Source organism: Drosophila albomicans, chromosome 3 (assembly GCF_009650485.2).
Source record: "Drosophila albomicans strain 15112-1751.03 chromosome 3, ASM965048v2, whole genome shotgun sequence".
In the NCBI taxonomy this organism is placed as follows: Eukaryota; Metazoa; Arthropoda; class Insecta; order Diptera; family Drosophilidae; genus Drosophila; species Drosophila albomicans.
This window is the reverse complement of record NC_047629.2, coordinates 5,607,204-5,622,724: the sequence shown is the minus strand read 5'-3', so window position 1 is coordinate 5,622,724 and position 15,521 is coordinate 5,607,204.

Sequence of the window (15,521 nt, the reverse complement as noted above, 5' to 3'; positions counted from 1 at the left end):
GGAGGGGGTAGGTTGGGGGTGCTAGCCTTCGTCTCCCATTTCGAACCCAGCGGGTAGCACTCGAATTCGCACTCATCGTATCTGAGCATCATCAGGATTGTCGCTTTGATGTTGTTGTAACCAACTGTCGAGCATTGGCCAACTGGGTTAATGGCACAAATGTTCTCTTTCTCTCTGCTTCCACAGTCCGCATTCCCTTTACTATCTGCATGCCACACCCGCGCGGCGCCACAGACAAACAATCAAATTCAGCATACTGAAATGAATGTGCATTTCGACTTAAAAGTTGGACATGATATGTTCTATGGCATTCTTCACTTAGCGTTTTCCCATTGAATAAACTTAACATTTGTATATCATATGTTGTTTTTCGTCGAAGCAAAAACACGATGCCAAATATTAAATAACGTGCTTTGCGAAGCGCAACAGGAGACATCTTGAGACGCAGAAGCCATGCCAGGATACGGCTATGAGGTGCGTGTCATGTCCTGTCATCTAAAGCTGAAAAACAGCATATTCTTAAAAGTAGAGCAGCTGTCGAAAATTGAATAAAATTCGAGGCAGAACGTTTAATCTTCTATAAACTAGGACTTATTTAAATACTTTATAAATACTAATAATTAAAATAAAGCAAGTGAATCTAAACATAAAAATCGAAAATACTATCGAATATTGAGAAACGATCTTAGATGGTACACTAGATTTATAACGAAAATAATAAAGATTAAGGAAATTCGAGAAAAACTATTCTTCTAGAAACAATTTAAATCCGAAAATACATTAAGAGAACTATTGAATATTTATAATATTGAAATTTATCACAGATTTATATCCAAGTCAATTATAATTATTTGCTATTAACTAAACTTTGCTAAAATTGTAAAAGAAAATAACAGAAATAAAATAAAATAATCTTTCAGAAATACAATCGAATATCTAGAAACAAACTTCGATGATGTCATAAAATAACAACAATAACAATTAAGATTCCTTCCATTATCTTAACTTTTATTAAGGAAATTCTTGAACATTATTTCTTTTTAGTTTTTCAAGAGAGCGTTTTCCTTTCATTACTTTTCTTTTTATTACTTTCGAATAAAAGTTTGGCAAGGCCCATGATATTGTCCAACAGACCTTGTGTCTATACCCTAGAATGTTTCGAGTCTAAGAAAGTGGAAGTCAAAACACGCGCAGATTGACAGTTAATAAAGTGGCGACAAGTTGCCAGCTGGGTGGTTACCACCGGGTGGCTAAATGTGGAACGTGGCAACAGTGGCGTTGACAACTTGACCCAATGTGTGTGACAACTGTCCCCCCTCGACAGCCCTCAGCCCACGAAAAGTTTCAGCACGCGAATGAGAAATGTGTAATAAAGCACAACAATTTTCTGCTTCAAATTGTACAAGCTGTCAAAATATTGAATTTCAAGGCGGTGGCTCGCTTTCAGGTCGAGGTGTCGCTTTCAATGCTCGGCTTTAAATCAGACCCAAGTAAACAACAAACAACAACAAGCCAACACCCACCACAGGCTGCATTAATGAAATGCACATTTGTCAACAGCTGAGGAAGCACAACCAAATGAAAGGAAGTAATTAAACAAACCATGCCACTGAAATGTGTTCCATGACTCATGACTCATGTGGCACGCAATATTAAGAATACGTACAATGTGCAAACATTGTGTGTTGTTGTGTTGACATACGAGTAAAGTGCTCAGTTGCAGGACACGAAACAGAAGTTTACACTTGTTGCATGTTGTTGATGCCAGATGATGGCAGGAGTGACCACTCAAAACAGCTGACAGTGTGGTCGCGATCGATTGATATCGATAGCGACAAAGTTAGTATACTGTGCGTGTGACCTTGTCACACGCGCAGTCACACTGATCTAGTTCATCCTCATGTTGGTCACCCTGCCCACTTTTAGTGCTTTTTCATATAACATATGTTCTACTTCGCTGACCTGCACAACAAGTGCATTTTTCAAGAGTGCAATAAAAGTAATTGTAAAGTTACAAGTTCTACCAATTTCCAAAGTTGAAGTGTTATTATTTATCTGGAAGACGCCCCCCTACACATTTTGGTCCTTCGAGCCGGAGATATGATTGGATTCGCTCGACCCCAGCAATAGCATTGGTTTTTTCGAGATAAGTAATACACTTTCATACATTCTCCATACATTTTGTGCAAGTGTCGTGTTCGCGCCATATTCTTTTTCCTTGTACATTATATATATGTGACACAGCATATATATAAGTACATAAGCGTTCTACCGGCTTTCTTTCCGCAATCTTTTCTACTTTGTGTATACTTTGCACCGTATATATATATATATATATATCCTTATATGTATATGTATGTGTAAGTATCTATACAGTTTAAAAGAGTTCGCTTATATTTTCCAATTTGGCCGCTGTTGTATGTGCTTTGTTACATTTCTGTCGTTTCGCGTTTGTCTGCTGTTTTGACAAACTCCAGTGTATGCAACATCTTCGTGTTATTTTACTCTAAATAACAAGGAAGTTGCACTCTATTAAGAACAAACGCGCGTAGATCCACTACACTCCATATATATATATATATATACATATATATATATATATATACATATATATATATATATACATATAAATACGACATATATACATCCACATACGACACACATACACTTCCATACACGACACTTACACACATATACACTCCGTATATATTCCACATACACTCTATATAACATATATTCCATATACACTCCGTATATAGTTGTGTCGGCTTGTTCACTATCCTGTGATAGCCGAAGTTCCTTTCCATTTTTTCGTGCTTGCTCTCGGCTGCCGAAGCGTAGCATGTCCAAAAGCCAAAAGAGTGAAAAGGACTCTAAACTTTCCGTAAAGCTTCCGACCACAGCTCGTCGCCTGTCGTCCGCTTCGCCCGCTCCTTCGGGATCCAAATCCGCCACTCCTGCCGCTCAACTCCGAGTCAAAGTTGATCGTCCGTCGCCGTCTGCTTCTTCTGCAACTACACGATCCGTCCAGGCTAAACTTAGCAACACCCGTGCGATGGCTCTCAGCAACTTCGTCGCCGTCTCTGACAGACTGGTGCACTTTGAGAGTCGGGTCAGAGGGCCTGCAGCCGAAGACGACAATATACACACGTACGAGATCCGTCGTGACCGCCTGCAAGCCCTCTGGGACAGTGTAGAGACCGCTTATGCCACGTGCGCTGATGCACTGCATCGAGACGGCGACAACGAAGGCATACAGGCCATGGAGGCGAAATATGACCACTGCTATGCAGTGTATGAGCGGTGTCTCGCCCATGTAAAGGGGCAAATTACACAAGTTTCCGAATCAACCAGGAGTGAAGCATCCGCTCCTCCTGTGTACTCCAGTGGCTGCCGGCTCCCTCCAGTCGACATCGAAGTATTCCGTGGGGATTACTTGCGGTGGCCGACCTTCCGTGATCTTTTCACGGCCATCTACGTCAACAATCCGAGGTTGACTCCGGTTGAGAAACTATTCCATCTCAATTCAAAAACCGCAGATGAGGCCAATGAGATCGTAGCCAAATTTCCGCTGACGAACGATGGTTTCGCGTTGGCTTGGAGTGCTCTCTGCGAGCGATTCGAAAATAAGCGCTTGTTAATAACGAGCCAGTTAAAAATTCTCTTCAACCTTTCCACGGTTTCGCAAGAGTCTGGAGCAGCGATTAAGGAGCTGCATGGCACAATTCAGCGGTGCTTGACCGCTCTTGACCACTCAGACATTTCAGTCTCTAGTCCTTTCGCCGACTGCATCCTGGTCTTTCTTTGCTCATCCAAGCTCCCCAAACTTACACTCTCACTATGGGAGCAATCATTGGTGGACAAGACCAAGATTCCCGCATGGCAGGACATGAGCACATTCCTCAACGAGCGTTATCGTACGCTCGAGGCTGTTGAGGACGTGACGCAAAAAAACCTCGCAGAACTCTACCGCTGGACCATCCCGTCCACAGCAGAGTTCAAAGCGAATTAACTCTTTCAAGGCCCGAGTCACTCAGAGAGGCAAATCGTGTGACTTGTGCTCAAAAGAGAATCACCCTGTCCGGGTTTGTCCAAGCTTCCTTGAAATGTCGGTCAATGATCGGATGAGCTACATCAAACAGAAAAGTCTCTGTTTAAACTGCTTCGCAAGAGGTCACCAACTCCGAGAGTGTACGAGTGCGCACAATTGCTTGACATGCAAGAGGCGGCACCACACTCTTCTCCATCGGGGCGACAGTGCCCACAATGGTGCCTCTTCCACTCCATCCACACTTCCCAACATACAGTCCACTCCGAATCAATCGGCAACAAATGTACAAAATTACTTTGCCATTAACGCTCAGAACATCCTTCTCGGCATGGCGGTTGTCAATGTATGCCATCTAGGTACTACATACACCGCACGAGCACTAATCGACTCAGGGTCCGAAGCGACTTTCATTTCTGAGCGTTTATTCCAGCGCATAAAGTTGCCATTCCAATCCGTGCAAGCCCAAGTATCCGGGCTGAATCATGCAATTGCGGCCCAACCGCAGAAGTTATGCAACTTCAGCATTGGTTGTCCAACGAAGCCGAGGCTCCACATCGAGACCTCAGCGTTCGTTATTCCACAACTGGCAGATAAGCAGCCATCATTCCGAGTGCCGAAAGGGTTCCTAAAGGATCTACCAGCGATTGAACTGGCAGATCCAAACTTCTACAAAGGTGCTCAGATTGACATCTTAATTGGCGCGGATATCCTTCCGTCAGTCATCCTGAGCGGTACCCGGCCAAACATTTGTGGCTCACTCCTTGGCCAACAAACCGTGTTTGGTTGGATTCTCACCGGCCCCGTCTCCCAGAATGTGTCGACAACTGTCTCTGCGTTTTCGACAAGAGTCGCTATCCAAGCAGACGATCAACTCGACAGACTAAGCTCCAAAGTTTGGGAGGCGGAGGATATTCCGTCGAAGCTGGTTAGCTGCGAAAACACAACTTCACGCAGCAGATGTGGCAGATCTCGGGTGACTCTTCCATTCCGGAAGCCCGTCACCACTCCTAATTTGTATCTGCCTCATCATTCATCCAAACCAGATAGGCATCGACACAAAGACGAATAACCTCCTACTTCGTTTCTCTATTCGTCGTCCTGTGCTGTCCTATACTGTAAAGAAGCTACTGTAATAATCATTTGTTCTTGTTTCATTCCATGTTGTATGCCCTTCTCCGTGTGGATGGGCCTCAACTCTATTACATGATTGCTGCCATGGGACCCAAGTACCAGAAATTTATTTGGTGGAACCAGCCAAATACGTGAATGTCAAGTCGTCAGTGACGACGCGATGACCAGCCGGAAACGACTCGATCTTGAATTCCAGCACGGCCACGTTCCCGCTCGCCGTCGCCCACGAGCAGGCCTCACCTCTGGGGAGTTTCCAACTTCGCTCACATCCTTGCCCCTCCGTCCCTGGTGCTCGGCACTGATGTGTATCCTCACATCATTCAACATGGCATCCTGCCGAGCACCAACGATTTGCCAATGGCCCAGAATGGGATTCTGTCCGGTCCATGTGGACAATAAATCCGTTTGCAACTCATTGCAAGGGGGGGAGGATGTTGATGCCAGATGATGGCAGGAGTGACCACTCAAAACAGCTGACAGTGTGGTCGCGATCGATTGATATCGATAGCGACAAAGTTAGTATACTGTGCGTGTGACCTTGTCACACGCGCAGTCACACTGATCTAGTTCATCCTCATGTTGGTCACCCTGCCCACTTTTAGTGCTTTTTCATATAACATATGTTCTACTTCGCTGACCTGCACAACAAGTGCATTTTTCAAGAGTGCAATAAAAGTAATTGTAAAGTTACAAGTTCTACCAATTTCCAAAGTTGAAGTGTTATTATTTATCTGGAAGACGCCCCCCTGTTGTAAGCGTCATAAGTGCATTTTTGGACACATAAATAAAAGCCAAGTTTCAGTTCATAGGAATATTTTTGAATAAACGTAGCTCTTAAATTTAATGCAATGCAATTGGATTGCATAGTGGAATAAATGCATACATAACTATTGAAAAGGCCATATATTCCATACAACGTTAATTTTTATTGTTCATGTGTTCATTTTCAATAAAATCAAAACAATCCTGTATTATTCTTAAAATTTCAAAAAATACAAAAATATACCGAAAGCTATATTTAAAGTAAAAAAGTAAAGTATAAAGTAAAATATATGCCAGATTGCCGTAAAACATTATTTATTTAAAATTTCGCTTGTTATTCAATTAATTTCCAATTTAGAGAGGCGGAAGTAAAACAAACTTGATTCGCGTGCAAAAATAACAAACGTTTTTGAAAATTATAGCTCTCTGATCAAAAATATATGTATACTTCATGGAGTCGCAGATGGCTTCTTTTGCCTATTACGTATATTAGCTATTACGTATATTAGTTGCTATGGATAGCCGGTATAAATACATAAATGTCTTCTTAAAGAATTACTCGTCTACGAAATTACAATATTATTCAACTTAAATTTAGTTGCGATATGCAAACATCGTTTGATGTTCATGGTTTAGATAATTGAAATTCACAAAATATGTATATTAATTTTTAGTTTTAAAAAATTAGTTTGAATAAGTATTTTTTTATAAAGTTGAGCAATATTTGGATTTTAAAATTGAAATTTGAAATATTTGCTGGACAATTATTTTTGTTAATCGATATTTATTTTAATTGAATGTAATATTCAGTTGTAAAATAAAATATACTAGAAATTTCAACATATGAATACGAAAACGAATTTTTTGTATAAAATTGAATTATTCAGTAATTTCTTAAGAGTTAATTTCGAATGTGAGATTTAGTTTTGTTTTTCTATAGAAATGAAATTGATTACATTACTTTAAAAATAATTAGAAATTTAAAAGAGCTGATGAAATAGTTTTTAGTTCTTAAGTTCATTACTCATCGTTGGGGTTTGCTAATGGACTTCCATTGATGATACACTTTTAGCAGAGCCTTGACATTGCCGTCGCTTTTGGGTCGGCAATGTTCGCATAAGTGAACTCACTTCAGTCTCATTAGGATGGCAGTGATGCGATGTGGATGAGGCTGAGGCTGAGAAGATGAAGATGAAAATGAAATGGGTAGACGAACAGCACATGACACGAAACAAACTAACAGAAACTGCCACGCCCACACAACAGACCAACCGCCCCAGAGCACTATTGGGCTGTCAAATGTTTTTATTTTTCTTCAGTTTTCCCTATTTTTTGTTTTGCTGGCGGCACAAAAACTCAAAGTAAGTTTTCATACAAACACTCTAGTGTGTGTGTGTGTGTGTGTGTGTGTAAGTGACATGTCTAGTATATATATATATATGTGTGTGTGTCAGTGTGAGTGCTGTAAATGTGTTTGTGCCCCCGAAAACTAGCGTGTCTAATGAGCAATTCAAAAGTTTGCATTTTCATTTTCTGTTTGAGTTTGTCTTTGTCGCATTCATTTTTCCGCGCATTTTCCCCCAGTTGTGTTGTCATCTTTCAGAGCAACCCCCCCTCGAGTCCCACCCTCCCTCTCTCCCTCCATCCGCGTCAGTCCCCACTTCATAGACAGACGCCAAGTGACAGCTTGAGAGGTACATTTTCAACGGTTGTGCTACTTGGGATCATCTCGGTCAGAGCTAATAGGCCTCACAGACGCGAAAATAGTTTTTCCTCCCCACTTCGTGCTCTTTTCCCTCTCTCTCTTCGTCTTCCCCCGCGCTCTCGCAGTCGTCTCGAGTGTCTAAGTGAGTGATTCACGTCAACTGAGGCATGATTCTATGCAGCTAAATGAGTTGTTGTTTTTATTTTCGTGAGTGGGCGCTAAGAGGCAAAGCTGGTTGAAGAAATGAATAGACCAGAGGACGAGGCGGGAAAAGAGTCGATGGCACGCTCTTGGCCATGCTTGAAAAGTGCTAGGGGCACAGTGGTAACTCGCCAAGTTGACTGGCAGCAAAAGTAATGAAGCAGCTCCATGTCACTTGCTACAGAACAAGTTTGGGGTGATTGCTAATAAAAATATGTACTACAACTTGTTTATTATTTTCATAATAATACTTAATTTATTTAAAGATTTAAGGTGGCAGCTAGTTAGTTTCATAATACAGACAAATTTCACAAAAATTTAAAGTGATTGTCAAAAAAAAAGCTTAGTCTTTATAAATTTAATAATTACATTAAAATTTTGTATAGTTGTAGTCTGATTATTATTATATTTATCACAAAATTTAATTTAATTTATATTCTGTTCACACCTTCAAAATCTGCCTTAAAGAGTTCTCCACAAATTTAATAAATGACAAATTCAGCACTTTAACTCCGTCTCTGACGAATGTATTTCCTTTTTAATATTAAATTTTTGAGTGGAATACTTTAACATACATTCAGTATTCATTTTCGTCTCACTCTCTTCGCTTAGTAAATATTTGTGCTTAATTTGTAGCCGGAGCGCTTATTAAATATTTGCAATTTTTACAACGACTGAATTAAATACAACTACAACCTCGACAACGAAGTCAAGGATTAAGGACACATTGTTCTCATTTTTCCCTGTTGAAAATGAACGCCGGGAGTTCTCATACTCTAGTGAAGTAGAGGACAAAATATGGAAAAACTTGGACAATAATCCTAATTAAAGTGTTATAATAATAATAATATAATAATAATAATAATAATAATAATAATAATAATAATAATAATAATAATAATAATAATAATAATAATAATAATAATAATAATAATAATAATAATAATAATAATAATAATAATAATAATAATAAAAATAATAATAATAATGATAATAATACTAATATTATTAATTCTGTATATTTTTCTTTTATTTTCTAAAATCATATTCTTATCACTATCTGATTCGAAAATAATAAATCAAATAATTTAAAATTTTTCCAAGGTATCATTTATTTGTGCATATTTTCAGCTTGATTATACAAGTATATATGTTGATGCATTTTATTTTTAGAGCGCGACTGCTGCAAGAGTTTTGTTGCCTTTCCTATGGATTGGGACATTGTGGGGCAACAACTGGCAGTGGAAATTTCTTGGAATTAAGTGGGGCGACTAAATGGAGCGCAGAGAGTCCAAATTCTGGGGTCTTGGCAACCGACTCTACCTGGCTGGCAGTAGCAAATGTTTAATTCGCAGTTGTTTTGCCTGTCAGCGTGAATTTCTTAGCAATTTAATTGCTTGGCAGGCTAATTGCCCGGACTCCTCTTTGCCAAAATGAGTTGCATGCGAAAAGCAGCTTAAAGTTTGTCCAGTTTCAGAATTGTTAATACTGCATTTTTGTTTTTGTTGATAGCTAATAATAAACGTTCTATTTGCCATTTGCGCAACTGCCAGTGACAAGTGGAGCAACTCGGCGGCAATTGGAGGCGACTTTGGGACTGCGGCTGTCATTTCATTTATTGTTTTTGACTTTTTGCACTGAAATGATATTTTTGTGTTGTGTGTGTGGCACTGTTAAGCGCTAAGCGCCTCATGTGCGTTCGCAGTCACGTTTGGGGCATCAGGAGCAGACGGTGCCACATTTGCCACAGCTTCAAAGTTCGCAGCACGCGCCAAATGATTTGGCCAAAAAACTATTTATTGAAAATTATGGCGTAATGTACAAGCTTCGTTCTCCTCTCGATTCCAGCTCTGCTCGTTGACATGGGTATTGCATTAGCTTTTGGTAGCTTTTCTTATCGCGTGTTATATAAAAACAGCTTTTCCTAAGCCAGTTACCGAGCTGAATGCTGTTGCGAAAATGTCAACTGAAATAATAAAAGAAAAATGCTTTCAATTGGGTGAAAGTTGTTGTCGCCATTTTCTTGCTGCCACAATGTAAACTTATTAGATGAGTCACACCTGTTTCAATTTGTTTATGTTTAAAAATACACATATGGATTTTTGGTTAAGCATTTTAATTGCTTTCTCTTAAGACCGACTCAAATGAGCCAATTAAGCACATTTTTATTTATAGAACTTCTTTGAAGGTGTAAGCATTAAGTTGACTAATTGGATTTAAATGAAAATCATTAATTAAAGGTTTAAAGAAATTGAAATTTAAAAAACCTCATTCTTAAATTAGTCTATTATATTTGTGGAAGAAAAATTTGGAGAAATTTAGAATAGAAACTGTAGACAAGAATATGTTTAACATTTTAAAATTTCTTCCATAAGTCTCCCATAATTTCTACCACATTAGCTTTATTACATTTTAATATATTCATAAATTGTAGACTAGAATATGATAACAACAATTTTAAAACTTCTCCCAAATTTATTCGATACATTAATCCAAAAAATTCTTCTTATTTATTGCAATGTTATTGAATAAAGAACAAAAAATTATAGAATACTTTAAAATTTCTGCTTATATCATTTATCATGAATATTTATTTGATTTTTTTACCTTACAATTATAAATAAATATTTAAAAATTTTTTGACTACAGACTAATTTAATAATTCATTTCTTTAAAGATAATGGCGATTGCAATGTTAGTGAATAAATATAAATTTACAATGATAGTAAAATAGCTTAAATAAATTTAACTTCTCGCTTTATGACAATAATCCAGACACTCGAAATGTTTTTGCAAACAAACAAATTTGCGGCGCATTCTTTTACATAAATAATCATAATGTATAAAGATTTATTTGATGAAACCGCTCTGTGTGCGCTGTGTGGCCAGAGTTCATTAAAAATACGTCAACACTTCTCCAATGTGTCTCTTGCCCGCCTCGCTTAATGTGACTTAATCCAGTGCAATGTCAAAATTTGTCAGTTTTGAAAGGCTTAGCGCATAATTAATGTTATTTAAAGTTTTACCACACTACAGTTATTCATTTGGACACACACACAAACACATTAACGTGCTCACATACATATAAATATATATATAATACCAAAAACTTTCTAAATATGCTGTCAGTTCTATGCATTGAAAATGAATTTAAGATGGGGTATATTAGGATTCAGAGTGAATATGTAACACAATGTAGGAAGGTGAGAGATTGAACTAGATAAAAATATTTGAGTTAAAAGTTCAAAAGTGCAGACTTATCTTTTTTCCACACAGAAAATATATCTGGAATATATTTATGAAGAATTTATTATCAGATCGAAAGGTTCTCAAACTTAAGCTCTTTATTCTTGTTTTTAAATCTCAATTTTTCCTTCATAGAGATGAAGTGTTCTTTTTTGATTCACAACTTATTCAACATATTGCAAAGGGATGAGGGAGAAACAATAAATTGCATCAAAATATTTAACTTATAAGATAGCTAAGCGTGATTTTAAGCAGAGTAATGTAGACTTATCGTATTCCAACACAAAAATCAATCTGGAAATCATGTTTCAAGAATTTGTTTTAAGATCGTAAAGGGCTCATATTCAAGATTTGTATTCTTGTTTTTAGATCGTAATTTTTATCTTTGCCAAATGTTCTCCTTTCATTAACACAGTTTTGATGTACAGGGTATTTGGTAGTTGGGTTTGTATTTGCTTCTGTCCCTGCTGCTTTATGCTGTTTGTTGCTGGCTGTCAGAGATGCTCTTCTTTGTGTATCTTTATGGGTCGTGTGACTGTCTGTGTGTGTTCCGCTTTATGCCACAGCGATGGGGAAGCAGACGGCGAATAGAGACACATACAACATATAATATCATACAACATAAATCTGTATGAATCTGCTCGTGTGTATATTCAAATTTTATGCTTTTTATTTTAATTTTAATGGGCAGTGACGTCACATCCGCCGACTGTGCCTTGATCTATTTTATTTGTGTTTCATTCCAATCAAAAGATAATTAATACAAAAATATTTATTTAGCCTCAGTCTGCGTCTGGCTGTCTGGTTGTCTGGTTTTCTGGCTGTATCATCTGTATGATTGATTTCATTAACTGTCCCGACGAAATCATTGAAAACCAATTAAAAATTCACCTTTTTTTTAACGGTTGGCCTACCTCAATTGTTTTTGCATTTGCTTGCGGGTTAACCACGAGTTGCATAATTTCAATTAGATTTGTAGCTGAACTGGCAAGGGCAGAAAAAATGAAATTACAATGTGAATGTGAATTTGAATGACTAAATGCATTTCAAATTATGTCTGATAATTACGGCGTGACTCTGATTTAACAATCAAACAATGTAATTTGTGCACTGCCAACATTATGACATTCATTTTGAATTCCATTTTGATTTCCGTTTTGATTTAATTAATTATGGCGTCCCTAATATGACAACGTTATTTAGTAAGTTTAATTGTTAGACTAGCTGATGCTCTATATGTATATTATATAGGAATAAATGTGACTTATTCGTAAGTTTGCGAACTTTTTCAATCCAAACAAATTCTTCTAACAAAATATCAATCTTAAAAAAGTTTTAAAACAAGTTTCCTTCAATCATTGCTTTTATATATTAAGAAACATTTTTTAAAATCGAAAATTTCCTTTTCTTTTGTAAGTGAGACACAAAAAGAAAATATAGTGCATGATAGTATAGTAAAAAGGATAACACAAGAATTTATTATCGAAAATTGGTATCTAAAGTCTTGGAATATTAGGTGTAAGCTCATTCGGTTCCGTTATATAGTAAAGCGCCTACTAAAAAAATTAGGATTCATGACTTCGTTTTCGAGTTGAGAATGTTTTAATTATTATGGGATTAGGGGAACATGATCATTTTGAATGTGCAATGAATATATCAATTGCGGAAGGTCAAACTAATGACTTAAAAAAATTGAAACTGTTTCCGTCTCTTCAATTTGCATTCCAATAATAAATTGCAAAAATGGCATGATTTTCTGTTTCTTCCATGTTATTTTTATCAAACTTCTAAATTTCTCAGATTACAACTTATTAACGTCAATTTAATATGTATTAGATGAGGTATTCCATGAATTTAATTCCAACACAGATTATGAAAATATATTAAACATTGCATATCAACTATTAACTAAAGCTCTAGCTAGTCGGCTACATTACATTTCACAGGGGTAGCAAAACATATCTCTCTATCTGCATAAACAATATCCGTGTATATATACTTACATACTAGTATATGTATAATCCACTCTAACAACAAAAACAACAACAACATTTCTGGCTTACCGCACATGTTCATTCCCGTCGAAAACAACACCAGCAAGAACAGCAACAACAACAACAAATTGCAAGAGTAATAAACAAAGCCGCAAATGCGTTTGGAGGGCGAACAAATGACAACGCGAAGTGCGGCTAATGCAAGAGTAAAAGAGATGGATAGACTTCTGTGTGTGTGTGTGTTTTGTGTTGAGCGAAAGAGTGAAAGAGTGAAAAGGAGAAAGGGCCTAAAACAGTTTTCGGTTTATTCTTTGTTGTTGTTTTCGCTTCTGCTGTTGGTTGCATTACGCCTACTACTAAAGCAGGAGAAGTGCAGGAGACGAAGTGAGTGCACGGCGAATAGGTTTTAGAGATGGCCTCGACTTCGGCTTTGCAGGCGGCGCAGACTTGGTTGAGGGGCAGCGCTTAATTAAAACGGGGATCACGTAGCCCCCGAAAAAGCAGCGTGGAAAGTCATTCGCAAAATGCTGTCACTGTCACTTTGGCCATGCTCTTGGCTTGGCTTTTACGTAGCCAAAGCTAATTTGGCCACTTTTATTTGACAGCAGTCAAAAAACGCAGAAACAAATAAGAAAAACGAAAGCTAAGCAAGGGAGAAGGAAAACGAAAGGAGAAGGGAGAAAGGAGAAAGGAGAGAGATGAAAAGTAAAAATGAAAAGTCAAGTGTCAAAGTGCATGGGAAATGCAATGCGCAACATTAATTGCATAAATTTCAACGTCGCTTTGATGTGAGTGCGCACAAATTAAAGAGACGAACTAAGAGAGAGAGAGAGAGAGAGGAAAGGGAAGAGAAAGATAGTGGGGGAGGGAGTGAAATATGCAAACGTCATTAAATATAGTCTGGCACCTGCAAGGGGCAGTTGCAAGGTTCGGGCATTGTGGGCAGAAGGGGAAAGGGGAAAGAGGGCAGTGACAGCTCTGCCATAATTTGATGCCTAACTGTGTCAGGCTTTGGCTTCTGGTCTGATGCTGCTGCTGCTCTGTTGCAAGTGCTTCATGCATAACGCATTTTTGCGCAGCTAAAAAGTATGCTATGAAAATGTAACTCATACCTGTTGCCACGCCCACACAATGCACACACACACACACATACACACTTACACTGACAGCCGACTTGCTTATGGGGCAGCGCTTTAAATCAGTTGCCATTTCATTAAAATGCACGCGTTGCATCTCAACAAGAGCAAGCGAGATAGCCTACTGCTTACCTTTCTCTCTCTCTCGCTCTCTGTGTCTTTTCAACCTTTCCTACTTAATTTTGAACGCGCTTTTTGGCCTTAAATTTTGCGTTATGAAACACTTCATGCTCTTAATTCGGAAAGCAACCGATGCATATTTCATAGGGCTTTCCCTTTATAGGAGTTTCTTCAAGCTTACACATTAAATAGCTTGGTGCTCTAAACTCTTTTCAGAGTGCACAGAATGTACAAAAAGAAAAGTTAATGTGTTAAATTATTAATAGTTTTTTTTTTAAGTTTATTCATGTCTTTCTAACCGTTTGTCTATGCTGATGAGGAATATATTATATTTAGTAAATTTTTTTATTTATTACGTTAAATATTTTTGACGTTAATACTGTGAAGGAATTACATACACAGAAAAATACAAATTTTCAGTTATCCCTCTAATACATACCTAACAGTGCCTTGAAGGACTCATCATATAAGTTGTATTATCTAGATAACGAGGAGTTTTCAAGTCTTTAAATTATAGTTATCAGTGGGTATTAATTAAACAGCAAATAACATATGTTTTTTGTCAACTGAAACCCACAACACGAATGACTTAAAAGTTATTTTAGATAATACAATTTGTATGACGAGTGCGTCAAGGCACTGTTAGGTATTAGAAGGATAACTGAAGATTTGTTAATAGTATTTTCAGTTTAACAAGATCTTGAAGCAATCTGTAAAAGATAAAATAAAAGTAGAAGAGAAGTATGCTATTTCTGTATTTATTTTGTTCTCGTAATATTTAGTGTTCTTAATGTTCTTAGTCTGCACTCTTATTTCACAATGATCTGCTATAGTCGATACCGCACAAGTGTCGTTTTAATACCGATACAGACAATAATACAAATAACATTTATCATTACTGGAAATTTGGTTGCGATCAGATAAAAAATGTCGAAGTTATTCAAGAATTTCTTTTGTATGGGCAAAAAAGGTCTCATATATTTTTGCCCTCTATGTTATATTTTATACATCAATATACCAAATACAGCCTTTGGTTTTTAGTATTTTTGTGGTGTATTTTGGAATTAATCTAGCACTCTTTTGATTTTATTCCGAATGGGTAGAGAATGTGTGGGATCACAGTCGAGCACACTCGACTGTAGCTTTCTTAATTGTTAAAGTTCTTCGATTTGTTA